The following is a 21,921-nucleotide window of genomic DNA, read 5'->3' as shown; positions in this document are numbered from 1 at the left end:
GCGGCCCTGCCTGAAGCCAGCCCACCCCACACCCCCCACACCCCTGTTTCCAGCCAGCCCCACACCCCTTGCCCTGGCTGCAGCCAGACCCTACCTCCAATCAGCCCCTGCCCTGCCTCCAACCAGCCCCATGTCCACTGCTGCCCTGCAGTTCCCAGGGCAGTAACCCTGCACACCTGAGTTGGGCAGGGAGCAGGGATTCAATGGGGGGGCAGGGAGCAGCTGGGACCCACACATGTGCACACCCCCAGGGAGTGGCAGGGACCCACACATGTGAAACGGCGGTCATTAATAACCAATCAACAGCATATATCATGCAATGTACATAATATATATATAATTGTATTATGTATTCAGTTATGGAGGAACAGTAAATAAATACTGGAAGAATGAAAGGCTTTTTTTTGTACATTTTTTTTTTTTTTTTAGTCATCCCTGCCAGGGCCGAAAATGTTCAAATTGGGCCCCGCACTTCCTAAAGGTGACCCTGCGCTCATCATAACTCACTACAGTGCCTCATGGCAGCTGTACAATTTGGAAAGATGTGTGAGGGGTTTTGTTTAGCAAGGTTTGCAGTAAACAAGACACTTCATCTTTTAACATATTTTTTTCCCCAGTGCCCATGACAAGACTCAGCTATGGTGTTTGCTCCTTACATTTTGCTCCTGACATATAAACCACAGAAATAACCTAGTCTGTCACTTTGCCAATGTAGCATTTTTCTCCTGCCTAAGTATTAACGTGATTCACAAACAGTTAATTAAAATATTAGTTCGTTTTTCTTCGCTAGTGAAGCTAGGTGATTCAAATCTGGCATATCTTTAGAGAAAAGGCTTCTCTCCAATCATATCAATATATGATTCCTAACACCTTGACATCTAAGTTCCAGATAAAATTATGAAAGAACAAGAGAGTCCAGGAAAAAAAGTGATCTAGACCAGAGATAGTAAACCTATGACTCTTGAGTTGGATGTAGCCTTTCTTTTGATTAAAAAAATCTATTGTTTGTGATCATTTTTTAACTTGCAAAGGGTCATAAGCTAGTCAAATGAAAACCATTTTTGTCTGGAAAGAGCATAGGCATTTCTCCTCAATGAGGGCTATTTCCCTACCAAATTATAAATTTTATCCACAAGACTTTTCAGCTGCAGAGCTATTGAAAATGTATTTATAATGCAGCAAGCTTATATTTTTCACTCCTCACATACTCAAAAACAACACAAGCAAGTTTGTTCAAGCTTGAAAAATAACTTTTGGAGAAAGATCAAGCATGGAAAAGGTGAGAGTTGTGAGCAGCTAAAAATATGGACTAAGAGTGGAAACTGTTATGAAATGTTAACTGTGGGAGTTACAGCCTCTACGATATATGTTGTAATGTCTTTTGTTCTACATATTGTATTTTGGGGAAAATATCATTTCAGCTGAGTACTTCCATCAGGAGTTACACTGTGCATCTGAAAGATTAATGTTCTAATGAAAATGTAACAGGTGTTCTCGGAAAAATGTCAATATTGAATTAAAGGCTAGAAATCTAAAGGAATACAGACATGGTGGTAGTGACATTGACAAAAGCAGACTTCTCAAAACTGGCGATAGCATTCTAGTGGCAGCTTTCTTATTCAGCCCTAAAAACATTGTTCAGATTGGTTTAGGTCTTTCAAAGAATATATTAGCTATTACTACATTAGAGACATTTTTGTACTCCAAGTATTCGATTTTTTAATGGTTCTTTGAGTACTCAACCATAACTTGGCTCTTCAGCAGTTGAAGTCTGAGTACAATTCTTCTAGGTCTTAAAGAACATGTCCCATTTCATCTGCCACCAACGATAGAAGGCAAAATACATATAGTAGTTAAAACAAATATCGGATTGAATATATCAAGTCTAAATATTTACAGAATGTATTAAGTGTTACTGAATTTTATGTTGTTTTATTATACCTTGAATTTAGCACAGCATGAGAATCAAACATTCATCATTTAAGCAGGGCACATTTATCAAGATGAATGTAGCCTCTAATGAAGGCATTCATCTAAAAACACGATTTCCTCACATATGGTAAGGAGAACAAAAGAAATCACAACAAGTACAGCATAATTATAGCAGTAACATCAGCAACTGCTGTAGTAAAGGTCACACAATGGTTTCTATTCTAACTCCTTGTTTTCTGTCTCTCAAACTCTCACGTTTCAGGCTAAAATGTTCCAAGTTTCCCTTACTCCAACAATTATTTTTTTTTCAAGTTTGAACAAACTCAGCTCAATCATTTCTGAGTCTGAGAAAAGTATGAAAAATGTAAGTGTTGCATTATATAAAAAAACTTTTGGCATCACTTTTCAAAATAATTCTACAGCTAAAAGGGCTAAAGATCAGAAGTGGAAATTTTCATGGAATTCTCTTCTATTCAGGTTCTATACATCCATCACTATGGGATGTGAGTATCCTCACTGAGGAGAAATTCCTTTACTTTGTACGATAGAGAAATTGATCTTCATTTAACTGAACCCCTAAAAATTGTATACTGATCACAGAAGACTTTTTGACTAACTTAATAAAATGTCCAGTTAAGGAAGTGTTGCAGGCAGATAGACTGCTGAGGCAAACAACAGTGGTAGTCCGTGCCCGGAGTGCTTAGCGCCAATAAACACACCGCGATGGAGGAGCAGAACACAAGTTTATTTGGGATCCCAAAGCGGAGCTGGGAGACTTAGTACGCCTCAGATCCAGCCCAGCTAAAACAAGCAGTCTGTTCCTTTATATCCATGAGAACTTTTCTCGCTGACTAGCAAGCCCCCGTTTCCCCTCCCTCTTTTGTCCGGCTGCAGCATTCTTTTCTCACCGCTTCTTTTCACCGTAGCAGTTTACGTAAGCACAGGTGATTAAGTACAACTTGGCCGCCAGCGCAGCTCATGGTTAAGTAGTTTTCCTTCTGAAATTATCTTGTCATTCTGTTACAGGTGCACAGGCCTTTATTTCTGCTTTAGACCAATTAGAACTGTTGCAACTGATAACGGCTGTTACTCCTGGCCTTTCCCATCAGCCAGCCTTTTAGGTCGATTAGAGTTCAAACATGGAAGGACTTTTGCTCATCTGAGGCCTAAACAGGGAGACTTTATATCCTTATTGCCTTCCACTTTTCCACGTTACTTAGGGTTATGCTTAGTGACACCAACAGAAGGATGCGCTGCACAAGTGTGAGTAGCCAACTTAACTGTATAAATAAAAAATGAAGCGATGGATATTGCTGTGAATTGGCAGGGACACCTGCAGCAGAGGAAAGGGCTCCTAACCACTCTACAAGTGGCAATAGGGTTGAGAGTGATGTAATGCACACTTTGGAAGTTGTGCAATGAGAAACTCCTCTCAGATGTACCTTAGGTGCTTCACAGTTGGGAAAGTGATGCATTTGCCTTGTAGTGCATGACAATGTAATTAAAGACAGAGTTGTATTCACAAGGTAGTAGAGTTAAGGTTGTACACAAAGGGTAGACAGAATATATCACAAAATGGGATTCAAAAATCTTAGCTTTTGGCTACATGATTCCCATGAAAATGTAAGTAATGATCCGCCATCAGATCCAACCACCTGAACCAGACTTCACCATATGTTCCATTCTTCTACTTTTGTATCACTGCTTGAAAGGGGCTTGTAAAGTGAGAATAAAATATATTTTTGATTGGATTCAGGTTAAAAGATCTTAGAAATGTCCATCACAGCAGGGAAAAGTATATCCTTTTTTTCAAGCTGACTTTTCTGATCATCCTCCTAGCATCAGTGAGAGCCAAACATGTATTATTCATTATTATTTGTATTACCATAGTGCCTAGGAGCACAAGTCATGGGCCACTACCCAATTGTGCTAGTCAAAAGATTGTTAGCAGCTGCTTGTTACACACAGATGGAAGGATTTAAACTTGCTTAGCTGGGTCACTTAAATGACCTTTTACCAATAACATTTTTTCCCCCTGAAAAAAGTTTCTTTAATGCATCGGTTGTTACTTTTTACATGGTGCCAGGAATCAGGGCCTGCAGCAGATGCAGTCTCCAGGCAACATAACAAGTGCAGCTGGCCTGTAGCATGCTGCCTGATTGGCTACACCACCTGATTGGCTGGAAGAGTCAGCAGACCAGCTCTTAAGCCCAGCAGTAGCAGCAATTTGCATGCTGCTCAAAGCATTCACTCATGGCTGCAATAGCTCCTGCTTGTGCTTGTACCCAGCCTTGCTTCTGCCTTGTTCCAGCCCTGATCTTGCCTTAGACCCAGCCCTACCCCTGCCTTGCCTCATTCCAATTAACTTGGCTCGGACCCTGGACTCTGATTCCTGGCTATTTACTCCTGCTTCAACCACTGGGTATGACTGCTGCTCCAGCCACTAGGCATGACCACGCACATCCCAGTCATTGACAAATGGAAAGCTCTCTGATTCTTAGAAGGACAGAAATACTGATAATTTTCCTAGATATTAAGTTTCTGGGGCAGGAACCCTCTCACCTGAGCACAATGGGACCCTAATCCTAATTGAGGCCTCTGGCACTATCACAACACAAATAATTTTGATGGGCAAAAAAAGATTTTAGCTTAGCCATCTCTTCACAAAAATAACAGTTCAAATTTTCAGAATTATATGCACATAAGAAGTTATTGTGACTGTTCTTGCAATTCAGGCAACTGCATATGAAAATGACCAGACACCTAGCTAATTACATGTATGCATGCAATAATTGTAATTGTGTGCAAAAGCACAGAAAGAGTGTGCAAATCATGCACATTTCAAAATGAAAATGGACCAAAATATCTGCCATCTGTTCTGTTCATTTAGATAAATTCAAAGCATTTTTAACAGCGTTTGGTACTGCATGCAGCATATTTTTAATCACCTCAATAACATAAAACAACTGTGATGAGAAGCCCTGAAAGAAGAACTGCAATTCAGCATCAGCCTCAGTCCACAAAGCCGAAGAAAGTGTACTGTGTAGATTCTTTTTGCAAGTTAAATATTTCATACCGGTTCTCAGATCAATTTTTTAAATGACTAATTTTGTTACTTCATTAATTTTTCCTCAGTAATTTAGTAATAATTATTCTCAGTTAAACTTTTGAAATATTTGGGACTATTTCCTTCAAGTGTAAACTTACACCAATTTAATAAGATATTACTTCTTTCTCCTCGTGTTGCATGTTTATTTTTAGGAGTTAATAAACTTTGTGATATGTTGTCATTGAAACTTTTCAGTGTGGACTACGGTAAATACTGAAACCTCTCCAGAGTTCATGGCCTGAATAAAAAAACAGATACTGATGTGTGTCATCATTAGATTATAATACACATCCTGCTTTGTTTTATAGCATAAGTCTTACATGTTTTTGGTATACTCCATGAAGCCTTAAAGCAATAACCGAAGAACTAATGAATGTAACAAAACCCATAAAGTATTAGCCATTATTCAAATATTGGAGCTTTCAAATATTTTGCTTTCATAACAACTTTTATATACATTTGTCTGTATGCATAGAAGAGCTGTCTTATGATCCCTTCATAATAAATGGTACCCATCATATGGGGTTGATACTGAGATAATAGGGCAAGTGGCTAGTTATCTTAGGTGCCTGTACATGAATGCAAGAAGCCTGGGAAACAAGCAGGAAGAAATGGAAGTCCTGGCACAGTCAAGGAACTATGATGTGATTGGAATAACAGAGACTTGATGGGGTAACTCACATGACTGGAGCACTGTCATGAATGGATATAAACTGTTCAGTAAGGACAGAGGGAGGAGAAAAGAGGAAGGAGTTGCAGTGTATGTAAGAGAACAGTATGGTTGCTCAGAGCTACAATATGAAAATGAGAAAAGCCTGTTGAGAGGCTTTGGGTTAAGTTTAGAGGTGAGAGCAACAAGGGTGATGTTGTGGTGGGCATCTGCTACAGACCACTAGATCAGAAGGATGAGATAGAAAGCCTTCTTTGGACAACTAACAGAAGTTTCTAGATCACAGGCCCTGGTTCTCATGGGGGACTTCAGTCCCCCTGACATCTGCTGAGAGAGCAAATACAGCAGTGCACAAATAATGCAGGAAGTTTTTGGAGAGTGTTGGGGACAACGTCCTGGTGCAAATACTGGAGGAACCAACTAGGGGCCGTGCTCCTTTTGATCTGCTCCTCACAAACAGTGAAGAATTGGTAGGGGAAGTAGAAGTGGGTGGCAACCTGGGCAGCAGTGACCATGAGATGGTCAAGTTCAGGATCCTAACAAAGGGAAGAAGGGAGAGCAGCAGAATACAGACCCTGAATTTCAGAAAAGCAAACTCTGACTCCCTCAGGGAGCTGGTGGGCAGGATCCCCTGGGAAAATAACATGAGGGGGAAAGGAGTCCAGGGGAGCTGGCTGTATCTTAAAGAAGCCTTATTGAGGGCACAGGAACAAATCATCCCGATATGCAGAAAGAATAGCAAATATGGCAGGAGACCAGCTTGGCTTAACAGAGAAATCTTCTGTGAGCTTAACAGAAAAAGGAAGATTGCAAGAAGTGGAAACTTGGACAGATGACTAGGGAGGAGTATAAAAATATTGCTCGAACAAGCAGGGGTGTAATCAAGAAGGCCAAAGCACAATTGGAGTTGCAACTAGCAAGGGATGTGAAGGGTAACAAGAAGGATTTCTACAGGTATGTGAGCAACAAGAAGGTCACGGAAAGTGTGAGACCCTTACTGAATGGGGGAGGCAACCCAGTGAAAGATGATGAGGAAAAAGCTGAAGTACTCTATGCTTTTTTTTACCTCGGTCTTCACAGACAAGGTCAGCTCCGCGATTGCTGCATTGGACAGCACAGTACGGAGAGGAGGTTAGCAGCTCTGAGTGGTGAAAGAACAGGATAAGGGCTATTTAGAAAAGCTGGACATGCACAAGTCTATGGGGCCGGATGCAGTGCATCCAAAGGTGTTAAGGGAGTTGGCTGATGTGATTGCAGAGCCATTGTCTTTGAAAACTCATGGCAATCAGGGAAGGTCCTGGACTATTGGAAAAAGGCACATATAGTGCCCATATTTTTAAAAGGGAAGAAAGAAAATCCAGGGAACTACACACCTGTCAGCCTCACCTCAGTCCCTGGAAAAATCAGTGAGCATGTCCTCAAGAAATCCATTTTGAAGCACTTGGAGGAGAGGAAGGTGATCAGGAACAGTCAACATGGATTCAGCAAGGGCAAGTCATGCCTGACCAACCTGATTGCCTTCTATGGTGAGATAACTGGCTCTCTGTAGATATGGGAAAAGCAGTGTACGTGATATATCTTGACTTTTAATGGTCTCCCACAGATTTCTTTCCAGCAGGTTAAAGAAGTGTAGATTGGATGAATGGACTATAAGGTGGCTAGTACTCTGGCTAGATCGTTGGGCTCAACGAGTGGTGATCAATGAGTCGATGACTAGTTGGCAGCCGGAATCAAGCGGTGTGCCCCAACATCTTCATTAATGATCTGGATGATGGGATGGATTGCACCCTCAGAAAGTTTGCAAATGACACTAAGCTTGGGGGGGGGGAGAGTTAGATATGCTGTAGGCTAGGAATAGAGTCCAGAGTGACCTAGACAAATTGGAGGATTAGGCCAAACGAAATCTGATGAGGTTCACCAAGGACAAGTGCAAAGTCCTGCACTTAGGACAGAAGAATCCCATGCACTACTACAGACTAGGGATTGAGTTGCTAGGCAGCAGTTCTGCAGAAAAAGACCTAGGAGTTACAGTGGACAAGAAGTTGGGTATGAGTCAACAGTGTGTCCTTGTTGCCAACAAGGCTAAAGGCATATTGGGCTGCATTAGTAGGAGCATTGCCACCAGATCGAGGGAAGTGATTATTCCTCTTTTTTCAGCATAGGTGAGGCCACATTTGGAGTATTGCATCCAGTCCCCCCACCCCTCCCATCCCAAAGGATGTGGACAAACTGGAGAGAGTCCAGTGGAGGGCAACAAAAATGATTAGGGGGTTAAGGCACATGACTTATGAGGGGAGGCTGAGGGGATGAGGCTTATTTAGTCTGTAGAAGAGAAGAGTGAGGGGGGATTTGATAGCAACCTTCAACTACCTGAAGGGGGTTCCGTACAAGATGGAGCCAGGCTATTCTCAGTGGTGGCAGATGACAGAACAAGGAGCAGTGGTCTCAAGTTGCAGTAGGGGAGGTCTAGGTTGGACATTAGGAAAAACTATTTCACTAGGAGGGTGGTGAAGCACTGGAATGGGTTACCTAGGGAAGTGGTGGAATCTCCTCCCTTAGAGGTTTTTAAGGACCAGCTTGACAAAGCCCTGACTGAGCTGATTTAGTTGAGGTTGGACTAGATGACCTCCTGAGGTCTCGTCCAAACCTAATCTTCTATGATTCTATGATCATGGTTTCATAAATGTTCAAATACAAATAAATTTGAGTGTCCAGCTTGAACAGGTGAAAACATGGCATTAGAATCACATCTTTACATGTGTATGCATATACACAGATGCCTCTATATGTAGTTATACAGGGTCAGTGAAAGAGATTATGTACAGAATATAACTGTTTTATCATCACAAATTTAGGGTTGCCATATTACTCTTTAGTATTGAAACCATGAATGATTTATGAAAATAATCTCAAACAAAATGCTGATAAAGCATTTATACCATACTTCTATGTAGTCTATAGATGCTACAGGAAAAATATTTTGTAACTTTAATAGACTGTTAAAATATGTTTGAGGGCTATTCTTTGTTGTTCTCTGTAAAGTATACCAAAATTGTCATCTGTAGAAAGCTGAGTCATAAAAATTTATAAGAATTACCTTCAGAAGATTTTCTTAATCTAAAAACGTTATTTTTCTGTCTTGTTGCTTGAGTCCATACGTACTGAGTCTTTTTGGGAAATTGAAAATCTCTCCTTTTGAATGGTATCATACTTCTGTTTCGAGTTTCCAGAAATTTTATATTTGTGTGTTAAAACACTGGTCACTGTTGCAGGATGGATTATGTCCCCTCTGGGCATGTGAATATTTGGAAGGAAATTCCATATTTGGGGACTGAGACAGAAAATGTCTTGTCTGGTGGATTACTTATCATATTTTTAATTTATCAAATGGATATCCCCACCTGAAGATAAGGAAGCAAATAATGTAAATGGCCTTTTTGCAGGAAATCATAGACTTCCTACCTTCCATTTCCTCCAACAGACCTACAAGCTTAAGATAACCCCTGTAATTTTTTTGACTTGTCTTTCTGAAGATTTCATTTAATAGCAAAATAAGTGCATGTTATGCAGACATTCAAAAAAATCTTGGATAAAAATATGTCTTGAGAATGGCAGTGGAACCATTAATTATGAACAAAGTCTTCCAACAAAGGCTAGTTCCCAGTGAGTGTTTGCAATGCACCCAAGTGTATCACTTGCAGTGAGAAATTATTTCTTGTAGTACAGTGTGATACAAAAATACTATGACATGAGACATACATTACTGCATCAAAATGATTTTCCTTAGAACATGAATAGAACTGCTTCACCAATGGAGGCGTATTATGTCAAAACTTTAGCACTTGACCTAAATGACACAATGGTGTAATTTACACACCAGATGGATGTTGAAGTGGCAAAGTAACCTATGCTAATTTTTCCTTATGAAAAACAAGTTCAATTTGCAGTGATTTAGTATTCTTTGGGGCCAAAATTTATCCCTGACATAAGAGTGCAGATCAGTTTTGATATGTCTTCACTGTAGACTACCTTGTTATCTACACTTGAGTTAATCCTCTCAAGCTAGCCTGATTCAAGTGAAAGCAGCCACAGTGTGAAATAAAACTCATGATGATGTGTCCACACTGGTGCTCAACTCATTTGTGTGTGGCACTGATTTCTTGGTCCATCCATTCATTCTGAGTGCTGGAGTAATTTAAGCAACTCTATTAATTCTTTCCCAGTGAATTTTAGGAGAACTTGTCTGTGTTCACCCAAGCTTTAGCCTATGACATCACTTGGCCCACACAATTCAAGTTTAAAGCACCACAACACTCAAGTAAAGGGTTTTTGTGTTTAGGCTGAGTTGAGTTAGAGGGAACACTCAAATTTTAACATGAGTTAACTTTATAGTGAAGACAAGTCATTGAACTCCCAGGTGTGTTGGAGATGGGAAGTTAAAAGAAAAAGTAGCCCCTCACCTCCTACCTATCGTACACACCCTTCTTGCTCTTTTTTACCAAAGCTCTTCTGCTTTATTGCCATGTAAATTACACTGAACTTCCATAATCTGTGAATGCAAGATTGATGCTAGTTACACTGATTTGCCCCTTATACCCATTAATATCTATTTCTGACCAATTTACACTCAGTTTTTGATTATCCCAACCACTTTTAACACCACTGATTTTGCCCCAGAAAGTTCCATGGGAGTTCCTTCCACTTACTCTGGGTTCCATTAATGAATGATTCCTTCCTAACTGGGTTTGCAGTAACTTTGACATCTGGGAAAGACTTAGGATATAAGTAGGGCCCTACTAAATTCAGGGTCCATTTTGGTCAATTTCATGGTCTTAGGATTTTTAAAAGAATGAATTTCATGATTTCATCTATTGAAATCTGAAATTTTATGGTGGTGTAATTGTAGGGGTCCTGAACCAAAAAGGATGTGTGAGTGGGGGGTTGTGGTACTGCTACCCTTACTTCTGCACTGCTGCTGGCGGCCATGCTGCTGTTAGCGCTGAGGAGCTGGAGAGTGGTGGCTGCTGGCTGGGAGCCCAGCTCTGAAAGCAGCAGCACAGAAGTAAGGATGGCCTGGTATGGTACTGCCACCCTTACTTCTGCACTGCTGCCTCCGGAGCTGGCCCTCAGTCAGCAGCCACCACTCTCCAGCCGCCCAGCTCTGAAGGCAGCAGTGCAGAAGTAATAGTGGCATGGTATGGTATTGCTACCCCTTACTTCTGCACTGCTGTTGGCGGGACGCTGCCTTCAGAGCTGGGTGTCCGGCCAACAGCTGCTACTCTCCGGCCACCCAGCTCTGAAGGCAGCACAGAAGTAAGGGTGGCAATACCATGACCGCCCTAAAATAACGTTGGGACTCGCCTGCAACTCCCTTTTGGGTCAGGACCCCCAAGTTGAGAAATGCTGGTTTCCCCCATGAAATCTGTATAGTATAGGGTAAAAGTACACAAAAGACCAGATTTCACAGGGGGAGACCAGATTTCATGGTCCATGATGCATTTTTCATGGCCGTGAATTTGGTAGGGCCCTAGATATAAATCTCTCACTTTCCTCCTCCTCAAAGTTTGGCAGCAACTACCTTGACCACATAGGCTGGTTAAATGTTGTAATATACTGTAGATATCTAACCAGCTGCAAATGTGTGAAGTCCAAAATTGAAAAAGTACCTTATTCCAACAATACAGATATTGATATGTTCACAATAAATATAATTAATTATCAATTTAACAACCTCATTGTGGTTCCTTTGTAATAACTTAAAAATATTTCAACATGAATCTTCTCGTGATCATTTTAAATAATGTATTAATCTAATGCAAACTCCAAATCAACAGCACAGTAATTGATCTCAATAAAAAAGTTACTTGTCTGATAAAATGTTGAGGAATGTAGATACAAAATGCTAGTTAAACCCATCAAATTAAATAAAATGTAAGAGAGTCATCAGGAGTCAGTTATAGTAGGGTACATGCAATCTGTGTCAGAGGTCGGCAACCTTTCAGAAGTGGTGTGCCGAGTCTTCATTTATTCACTCTAATTTAAGGTTTTGTGTGCCAGTAATACATTTTAACATTTTTACAAGGTCTCTTTCTCTAAGTCTATAATATATAACTAAACTGTTGTTGTATGTAAAGTAAATAAGGGTTTTTAAATGTTTAAGAAGCTTCGTTTAAAATTAAATTAAAATGTAGAACCCCCCGGACAGTTGGCCAGGACCCGGGCAGTGTGAGTGCCAATGAAAATCAGCTTGTGTGCCACCTTTGTCACGCATGTCATAGGTTGCCTACCCCAATCTATATCTTATACTTTGTGATCTATTATTGAAGCATCTGGAGAGTGGAATTAATAATGATGGTAGAATAAATCACACCATTCAGAAGAGCTTTCTTAGAAAACAAATTTTCCTTCTTTCAGAGAATAACAGACGTTGCAACAGTGGTGCTGTCCATTAGAAGAGTATTCCTCATCATTGCCTAATTCAGTTCAGCATCACACTTCCAAGTTCCTGTCAACTTCAAATAAAGTGAGAGACTGTTCTCCCTGGCTCCTTCTCAGAGTCTGATTACTGCTGTCAGTTTCTTTTTTGTAGCTTTTGCAGCTTCTGCTAAAAAGCTAGGAGAAATTAATATATAATAGACTATGCTTACCACAGCATGACCATTTCTATAATACGTGAAACTACTGTTGCACTTACAAATGTAGTAACTGAATTCCTGGGTGGCAGGCACTAACTACATACTCTACATGTGCCTGCTGAGCTAGTTTCCTCTATGACAACTGATTGATATATTCTCTTTGAACAGCATTCATGCTTTTTCTTGGATGACAGTCTCTCTCTCTACGTAAGGGTTTTAAAAAAATATAATTTTGAATTACCTTTATCCCTATCTTACAATTTCTGGTACTTTAGAGACCTCTTCATCAGATGCATGTAAGCCATCCAAGTATCATATTATAGAATGTGTTTTTAATGCTATACTAGGTGCTGCAGAGGTGTGACATGACAAAGAGTTCCAGTGTAAAGTGCTAACAGCATATGTCAAGAGTCTCTATTTCCCCCCCAAAGTGTATGGTTTTTGAAATATAGAATTTTACTGTAGTCTGAGATTTTGCCTGTGATAAAGAAAAAAAGTAATTATCTGCCAAGCATAAGAGAGGGAAACTGTGGTGTAGAATGAACCTATTGTGGTTTCTATGTTTCAGAACATGCACCTTCTTTTAATTCATGGAACTTAGATGCCTATTTGATTATGGAAAAATACAGGTTAAACCTGGACCACAAAGGCAGGCTGGAAATCGCTATATACTACTACATCTTCTTGAAATTGGTAGAGTGCTTTTGGGATCACTTGAAATAAAAAATTCTGGATAGAGTGGGTGTACTTATAACATTCAACCCAACATGAAGAGAGTGAATGTTTCTGGGTCTGGAAAAATCTTTGAAACTAGAATATATGGGCTTGACCCAAAGCTTTTTGAAGTCAATGAAAATCTTACCATTGACTTCAGTCAGTTTTGGATCAGGTCCCGTAAGTTTGTCCACTGTAAGTGCACGTTGTTGTTGTTGTTCACCACAAGGAAGAGGTGAACATGATGGCATGCATTGACTGGTATTGAAGAAAATGGATGTGCCTATTTGTGTGCACACAGACACCCACTTTGCACTTGAAGTTATGACAATGTATGTTTAAAATAGGAAAAATTGCATATGCATTTTTCCATGCAAACTTCCAGCCTTCCTGTTTGAAAATATGGCCCTAAATAACTTCAGTGCATGAATAGGGTAAGAAAACCAGACAAGAAATGTCCTGAGTGCTCTTTTATAGGTGAATTCTGCAGTTGATTCACTTGTGGTTTAAGAGGGTAAATCCTATTAATGCTAAGGAAGTTATCCAAGTTAATCCTCTCCACAGCAGTGCAAGAATAGATTTCTTATCATACATTGGTTTCTTTCCAGTGGCACTCTCATAAAAAACAAACAAACAAACAAAAAAACAACAGTGCAGTATTCTACAGCAATACCCCCAAATACAATAGTACCTTTGCTGTAAATTGGTATTTTGGACCATTATTGAGAGACTTTGCACAATAGTAATGGTGGTACGTACAAAAATATTTTTTGTCAAAATTCTATCGCTTTCAGTTGAACTGGGTCTAATATAGCAATCCCTTCTTATTCTTGTAGTTACTGATTCCTGAAAAGGTGTGGATCTTTTCTTCAGTACCAAAACATAACCTCTGCCTGTTAGGTCCTTTGCTGGCAAGTCTTATACAAGAGATTAAAATGTAATAGGGACAGGAGTGATGGTTGTTCTCTGTCCAAAATACGACCCTCTCTCACTGCACCTTTACATCTTTTCAATATGTTCTTTTCAGTATGTCTTCCAGTACCTCTAGAGATAACTTACACATGCCCATGGATCCACATGAATGGAGGCAGTTACCTAATAAGATGGTGAATTGAATTGATTCACCATGATGAGAATCTAGAGCTATAGGAGATTAGTGTTTGGGAGTTCTAGTGTTTAGCAAGAATAACTCTACTATATGCCTTTGTCATCTCAAGACTAGACTAGTGCAATGAGAGAGGCCATCTGAGAATAATAGTACCAGAGAACTGAACACTCGTGGCAGGGCTAAGTATTATCTAGACCATTCCTGACAGGGGTTTGTCTAACCTGCTCTTAAAAATCTCCAATGGTGCAGATTCCACAACTTCCCTGGGCAATTTATTCCAGTGTTAACCACCCTGACAGTGAGGAAGTTTTTCCTAATGTCCAACCTAAGCCTCCCTTGCTGCAATTTAAGTCCATTGCTTCTTGTCCTATCCTCAGAGGTTAAGAAAAACAATTTTTCTTCCTCCTCCTTGTAACAACCTTTTACATGCTTGAAAACTGTTACCATGTTCCCTCTCAGTCTTCTCTTCCCCAGAATAAACAAACCCAATTTTTTCAATCTTCCCTCATAGGTCATGTTTTCTAGACCTTTTATAATTTTTGTCACTCTGTGGACTCTCATCAATTTGTCCACTTCCTTCCTGAAATATGAGACCAGAACTGGACGCAATATTCTAGTGGAGGCCGAATCAGTGCAGAGGAGAGCGGAAGAATTACTTCTCATATTTTGCTTTCAACACTCCGGCTAATAGATCCCAGAATGATGTTTGCTTTTTTTTGCAACAGCATATACTGTTGACTCATATTTATGTTGATCACATATTTAGCTTGTGATCCACTCTGACCTCCACATTCCTTTCCGCAGTATTCCTTCATAGGCAATCATTTCACATTCCTTCCTAAATGGAGTAATTTGCATTTGTCCTTATTGAATTTCATCCTATTTACTTCAGACCATTTCTCCAATTTGTCCAGATCATTTTGAATTTTAATCCTATCGTCCAAAGCACTTGCAACCCCTCTCAGCTTGGTATCATTTGCAAACTTTATAAGTGTATGCTCTATGCCATTATCTAAATCATTGATGAAGACATTGAACAGAACCAGACCCAGAACTGATTCTTGTGGGACCCCACTCATTATGCCCTTCAAGCATGACTGTGAACCACTGATAACTACTCTGGGAATGGTTTTCCAACCAGTTTTGACCCACCTTATAATAGATCCATCTAGGTTCCATTTCCCTAGTGTCTTTATGAGATGGTCATGCGAAACAGTATCAGAAGCTTTACTAAAGTCAAGATATACCTCATCTACTGCTTCTCCCCTATCCACAAGGCTTGTTGCCCTGTCAAAAAAGATTGGTTTGACACAATTTGTTTTTGACAAATCCATGCTCAATGTCACTTATCACCTTATTATCTTCTAGATGTTTGTAAATTGATTGCTTAATTATTTGCTCCATTCTCTTTCCGGGTACAGAAGTTAAACTAACTAGTCTGTAATTCCCTGGGTTGTTCTTATTTCCTTTTTTATAGATTGACTATGTTTGCCCTTTTCTAATCTTCTGGAATCTCTCCCATCTTCCATGACTTTTCAAAGATAATTGCTAATGGCTCAGCTCTCCTCGATCAGCTCCTTGAGTATTCTAGGATGCATTTCATCGGGCCCTGGTGATTTGAAGACATCTAATTTGTTCAAGTAATTTTTAACTTGTTCTTTCTCTATTTTAGCCTCTACTGATCCTACCTCATTTTCATTGGCATTCACTATGTTAGACGTCCAATAACCACCAACCTTCTTGGTGAAAACCTAAAAAAAGAGGTCATTAAGCACCTCTGCCATTTCCACATTTTCTGTTGTTATTTTTCTCCCTCCTTGAGTAATGGACCTACGCTGTCCTTGGTCTTCCTCTTGCTTCTAATGTATTTGTAGAATGTTTTCTTGTTATCCTATATGTCTCTAAGTAGTTTCTTCTCATTCTGTGCCTCGATCTTTATAATTTTGTCCCTACATACTTGTGTTATTTGTTTATATTCATCCTTTGTAATTTTACCTAGTTTCCATTTTTTTTGTAGGACTCTTTTTTGATTTTTAGACCATTGAAGATCTCCTGGTTAAGCCCAGGTGGTCTCTTGCCATACTTCCTATCTTTCCGTCTCAGTGGGATAGTTTGTTCTTGTGCCCTTAATAATGTCTTTCTGAAAAACCGCCAACTGTCTTCTATTGTTTTTCCCCTTAGACTTGCTTCCCATGGGATTTTACCTTCCAACTCTCTGAGTTTTCTAAAATCTGCCTTCTTTAAATCCATTCTCTTTATTTTGCTGTTCTCCCTCCTAACATTCCTTAGAATTATGAACTCTATCATTTCATGATCACTTTCACCCAAGCTGCCTTACATGTTCAGATTCTCAACCAGTTCCTTCCTATTTGTCAAAATCAGATCTAGAACAACCTCTCCCCTAGTAACTGTCTCCACCTTCTGAAATAAAAAAATTATCTCCAATACATTCCAAGAACTTATTGGATAATCTGTGCCCCACTGTGTTATTTTCCCAACAGATGTCTGAGCAGTTGACGTCCCCCATCACCGCCAAGTCCTGTGCGTTGGATGATTTTGTTAGTTGTTTAAAAAAAGCCTCATCCACCTCTTCTTCCTGGTTAGGTGGTCTGTAGTAGATCCCTACCATGACATCACCCTTGTTTTTTACCCGCTTTATCCTTACCCAGAGACTTTCAACAAGTCTGTCTCCTGTTTCCATCTCAACCTCAGTCCAAGTGTATACATTTTTAATATATGAGGCAACACCTCTCCCTTTTTCCCCTGCCTGTCCTTCCTGAGCCATATGTACCCTTCTATACCAATATTCCAGAAGGGGAGATGGTGCAGAATGTGGGTGCCTAATCATTAAGCTGGTCTTCACATTGAGAGCACATGGACATTATTAATTGGGACCCTAGTTTATCTGAGATTCCATTTCTCTCACATCTGTGATCAGTGGATGTGCTGAGTCATAGCCCCTTGCTTTAAATAAAAAAGGGGCTATTGGCAAGTGATTTTCCTCAAAAGATCCTTGTTCTCCATTATGGTTTGCCAGAGTTCATATTTGTTAACTTTCCATCCATACCATGAGGCCCATCTTCTCAGGCATCAGTTAGTGAGTGAGTTGCAGGATCTTCATGGTTAGATGATAGGATGTTATGATTATCATAGTGAGTAGAGTAAATACAATTTGTAGTTTTATGCCCTAATCTTTATAAAATGATATTTTAGAACCCTACTTTAACCTATCTGTGATCACAATAGAAGTTCTATTTGTACGGTAGGTAATGTGGAAATTTTCTACCTAGTATAAAAAGTCTCCCATCAATGGTTAGTAGAAGTAAAGAAGGTTGTGTTCTCTGACATCTGTCACAAAACAAGGCCCTGCAGAGAGAGATGCTTTTAATATTATCCCTAACTTCATTAAAAACGTGACAAACAAACCATGAAAGAGTGTAAAAACTAAGACATCTGCCTATCTGTTGAGCAGAGCTTGGCTGATGTACAGTGTGCCTTGTCATTCTGTAACCACAGACACACTCTTACTATATTAATACTTATAGCAATGTGACAAACTTAGCGTGTGAGAAAGAGGTTAATACCCTTTCTGAGCCACTATTTAAAGTTCATAGCTGGCCTATTTTTAGGCCACAGTGCTAGATGTTGGCTGAATATAGAAACAGATCATGTGTCCTTGCAGAATATAGAACATTGGGATATTTCATTTCCAGAGAACATAATTAAGACTGAGAAAAGAATCTTCTCACCTCTGACCTTTTTGTACGTAGATTATGTACTTTAGTTATACAAGGATAAACCTTTATGTGAATGATATTAGCTTCCTCTGACATTTAAGTGAAATTAATTGCAAATGTAGTTCTGATATGACATATTATGTATAAAATTCAATTTGTATTTGTAAACTTAAAATATACTGACTTAGTGTATCAAAGCCCTTACACGAAATCATTGTCAGGTTATTCAAAGAAAGGATGGAGAAATATACATCCTGTCTGATAACTACAGAGGTATCCCATATTCAGTAGTATAGTAGCTTCACTTGTCACTCATAAAATATATCACTGATATGCATTATCTATGCCATCAACCTGTAGTTATAATATATTGTGTTACTCTGTACTGCAATAACAGGGCTTTCAAGTGATTTCCTGTGATATAAAATTGGTAGTTTAAATGTATTCATAGAAATAAAAATTAAGATGTAGCCTTGTTTAACGTAATTTGAAACTTTCTGAATAAGTCATGGGACCATGTTTCTTATGGAAATAATCCTCAGTCTATATTTAATTCATAAGGTAGGTAATGGGCACATAATTTAAAAGCTATTAAATGTAATGCTTCAGGTCTGAACAACGATTGTTTTTGCCTCACTTAAATACTCTTCTTAAAATGTCTTCCATATTGCACTTACCCCTTTCCTGAGGTCACTGAGAGTGTCATGGTACATCAGTCCCATTCAGATATTTAGTGGCCTGATCATTACTAGGGTCCACAGATTCTAGCATTTGGTTGGATACCAATACACACTAAGAGACCTATCTAGTACAAAAAGAGGCTCCCCTTCTAGCTTGGCAGGAAAGAAAAGGTGCAAATACTAAAATCTTAGGGGTTAATAATTGAGAACAAATACAGCATAATTCCTAAATAAGACCATAGGACATAGTCTAGTACAATGATTTGGCTATCCTTATCTCGCAGGGCTTCTTGGATCCACTATTAATATTCCCACTAAATTCCCACGCTCTCTGGAAAGGAAAAATGAGTTAGATCTACAGCAGATATATTGGCTGATTTACACCAACTGAAAATCTAGCCTTTGTGTCCTGTATCTGCCAGGTTTAGGCTTGGGATTGGCTGTGTGTCACCTGATGGTCACATTAGGGACTCTTCTTTATTGTCCCTCTGCCACTCTCATTGTTGGCCTACGTGCTGCATCTGAAAGTCTGACTATAAGACCCTCTTTAGATGACTGAGTGAAACTCCCCCCACAATCCCATTCACTGTGTCCCTCAGCTTTATCTTAAAGTCGCCCACTGGAGAACTTGTTCTTTAGTTGTTGAAATTTGTGAATTAGAGATGTATCTCAATCCACCATTCCAAGTTTTTCCCCTTTAAGGTTGGCTGGCTACTGGCCATTTAAAAAGCCACATGAACTCATTCTACTCTAGTGCCCTTGTCCAGATTATTCTACTCCTGATAGTCTGTCTTCTCTTCCCCTCTCCCGCTTGTTTCTTATCCAACATCCTTGGTCTTCTACTGAGACTGTTCCTTCAGTCAGCTGTTTCTTCTTGTGCTCCCAACAGTTGCTGACTCTCTTTATACATTCTGTCCACCCTGTGCATCTGTCTTGTCCCACAACTACCAATCATCAGTAGCAACTCTTCAGCAGCTCCCTAGCCTGACGTGTCTTTCCATTAGGCTACTCAAGGACTGCTCATAATCAGTTTTATCAGCTGTTCAAAGGCTCTCTTCTGGTCACAACTCATCGGGCTTCCTCTATCAGGTGACTGTCACTTTATTGGATGGCATCCCTCACACACCTTGCAGTAAATTTGTGCTCCAAAATCTGTTTTCATTATTATTCTAGCTCTGCATGCTTATGGAGATACAGTCGGTTCATACTTTCAGGATTAACAAATGTGATACAGTCTTCCTGAGACTTCAGGTAGCACTAATTGTGATAACAGGACTAGCTAGGTATAGTTTGGGATAAGGGCTTCATCACACCCCTGCCACACAGTGGCTGACCACACTGCTTTGGCACTATAGAACACTAGTGACATTGTTAGCTAGACCACCTAACACCACCCCTAGCACTCAGGAGAATACTAGTTGATCCTGCTCCAGTGTCCATCCCCAATAGCACAGCCAAGCAAGGCAAGTCAGAATTTTGTCCTAAGTGACTTGTCCCAGGTCATATAGTAAACCAGTGATAAAGATGGTAATAAAATCTATTTAAAAATGCTCTTCTCTCCTTCCTGTTTGTCTTTCTCTTTAGATCCCTGTGAGATGTATAAAACCTTGTTTTTATCTGAAAAAAAATCTTAATTTATAGTAAATAAGATTATGACTTGTTCTCTTGTTTCTCCTGCTTAAATAAAGCAGAATTAATCTAAGAGTTTTTAAATGGCTGCTCTTACCATGTTTTCTGATGCTGTGCTTTACCTAATGTTGGACTATGTTCATAGCATATCAGTGCAGTAAAAAAAATTAATTCCTTACTTCATCTCTATTCATAATATAAATTTGAACTTGATTGAGTGGCTAAAAATCACATTAGATGCAAACAGAAATGTAACTATGAAAATGCTAAACATAATTTGAATGTTGATATTTCAAAACTCAGTTAACTATGATTTATCCAGTATAATCAGTTAGATTTAATTAAACCATTACATCATTTTATACAGTGATATTATGGGCTTTTAAGTCATAATAGGAAAGAACTGTTAACCTACCAGTTAATGAGATAGCAGCATTTCTGAACCAAAAGTCCTTAGATATTTTTTAAAATATAAATGCACAAATCACCACTGACTTTTAAAAAAAATAATTTTTACTCTTATTGTGTCTGCTGTACTATATATGTAGGATCCTAAAAAAGTATATCCCTTTCAGAGCCTTCTCATTTGCTGACTCATTTCATTTCATTAAATAGGACTGCAGCATGCAGATGATCTGAAGAAGAGGACAAATCAGAAAAGAAGAGGGAAGTGTGGGAGGGAGTACAAAGAGGCAGAGGTGGAAACAGAGGAGAGAACAGAGTGACTTTAATATCTTGGCACAGATCCACCACTCACTAGTGAGCTCCTGGGCAGCAGTGGACAGGTTGTCAAATTTTGTTCTCACTTACACCATTGTAAATCAAGAGTAACTGAGACTGGAATTTGACCTAGATGTGCCATGGACACATCTTCCTCCCTGTTCCTAGCCCTTTGTGAGCTTTTCCTATAATTCATGTCTTTATTTTAGTCCTTTCTTTCAGTCCCAGCCTATCTCACAATGGCATCCTAAATACCGATTCTTCCTCCCAACCCTTGACCCCCGCCAGGTGATTTGTTTTCTTCTGCCCACTGCTGAGTCCTCTTTCTCTCCATTGTGAGTCAGCCCAGGTAGCTCAGCTGTGTGCTGAGCTATCACCTGCTACTCTACCTCACTATTGCTTATTGCCTTCTGACTGTGAGGCACTGCTGCTGGGCTCATGCCTTAATTTGCTCTGATAACAGATGAAAATACCAGGTTGAGGAAAGAAGTGGAGATGAGTTACTTTGCAGTCCGACTACTCCATACAGAATTGTTCGAAGTCACTCAAAAGGAAGAGAAAAGAGGAAAGGGGGAATAGAAATAGAAGAGGAGGAATAGGAGCTACATCTATTAGAATGGCACAATACTATGTGAAAATAACATTTATATTCTGATTTAAGTTTACCAAAACCAGTACATTCATCTACACCTGAAAAGTCAAACTTCAGTTTATTGCATCAATTACAAAAATGGACCCAAACAATAAACTTCTGATCAAGAACTGAGTTCAAAATTACCAAAAGTTTTGGGATGTTCAGATCCAGTGGTGAAATCACGGCCCTATTGAAATCAGTGGCAGTTTTCATTGACTTTAACTGGGCCAGGATTTCATCCCAGGGCTGGCATTTAAATATGTTTCCAGTGTGTCATTCAGATCCTGTATGTAGTGTAGTTGTAAATATGTTGGTCCCAGGATATTAGAGACACAAGATGTCTCTCTTACCAA

The 21,921-nt window shown here is 39.5% G+C and overlaps 1 protein-coding gene across 1 annotated transcript in view; it reads left to right on the top strand.

Annotated features, from left to right (window-relative positions):
• Positions 1 to 21,921, top strand: part of HCN1 (hyperpolarization activated cyclic nucleotide gated potassium channel 1) — a 336,513-nt gene that overhangs the window by 273,125 nt on the left and 41,467 nt on the right. The window lies entirely within an intron of this gene.

Source organism: Chelonoidis abingdonii, chromosome 6 (genome assembly GCF_003597395.2).
Source record: "Chelonoidis abingdonii isolate Lonesome George chromosome 6, CheloAbing_2.0, whole genome shotgun sequence".
Classification (NCBI taxonomy): domain Eukaryota; kingdom Metazoa; phylum Chordata; order Testudines; family Testudinidae; genus Chelonoidis; species Chelonoidis abingdonii.
This window is presented reverse-complemented; position numbering and strand designations above follow the sequence as displayed.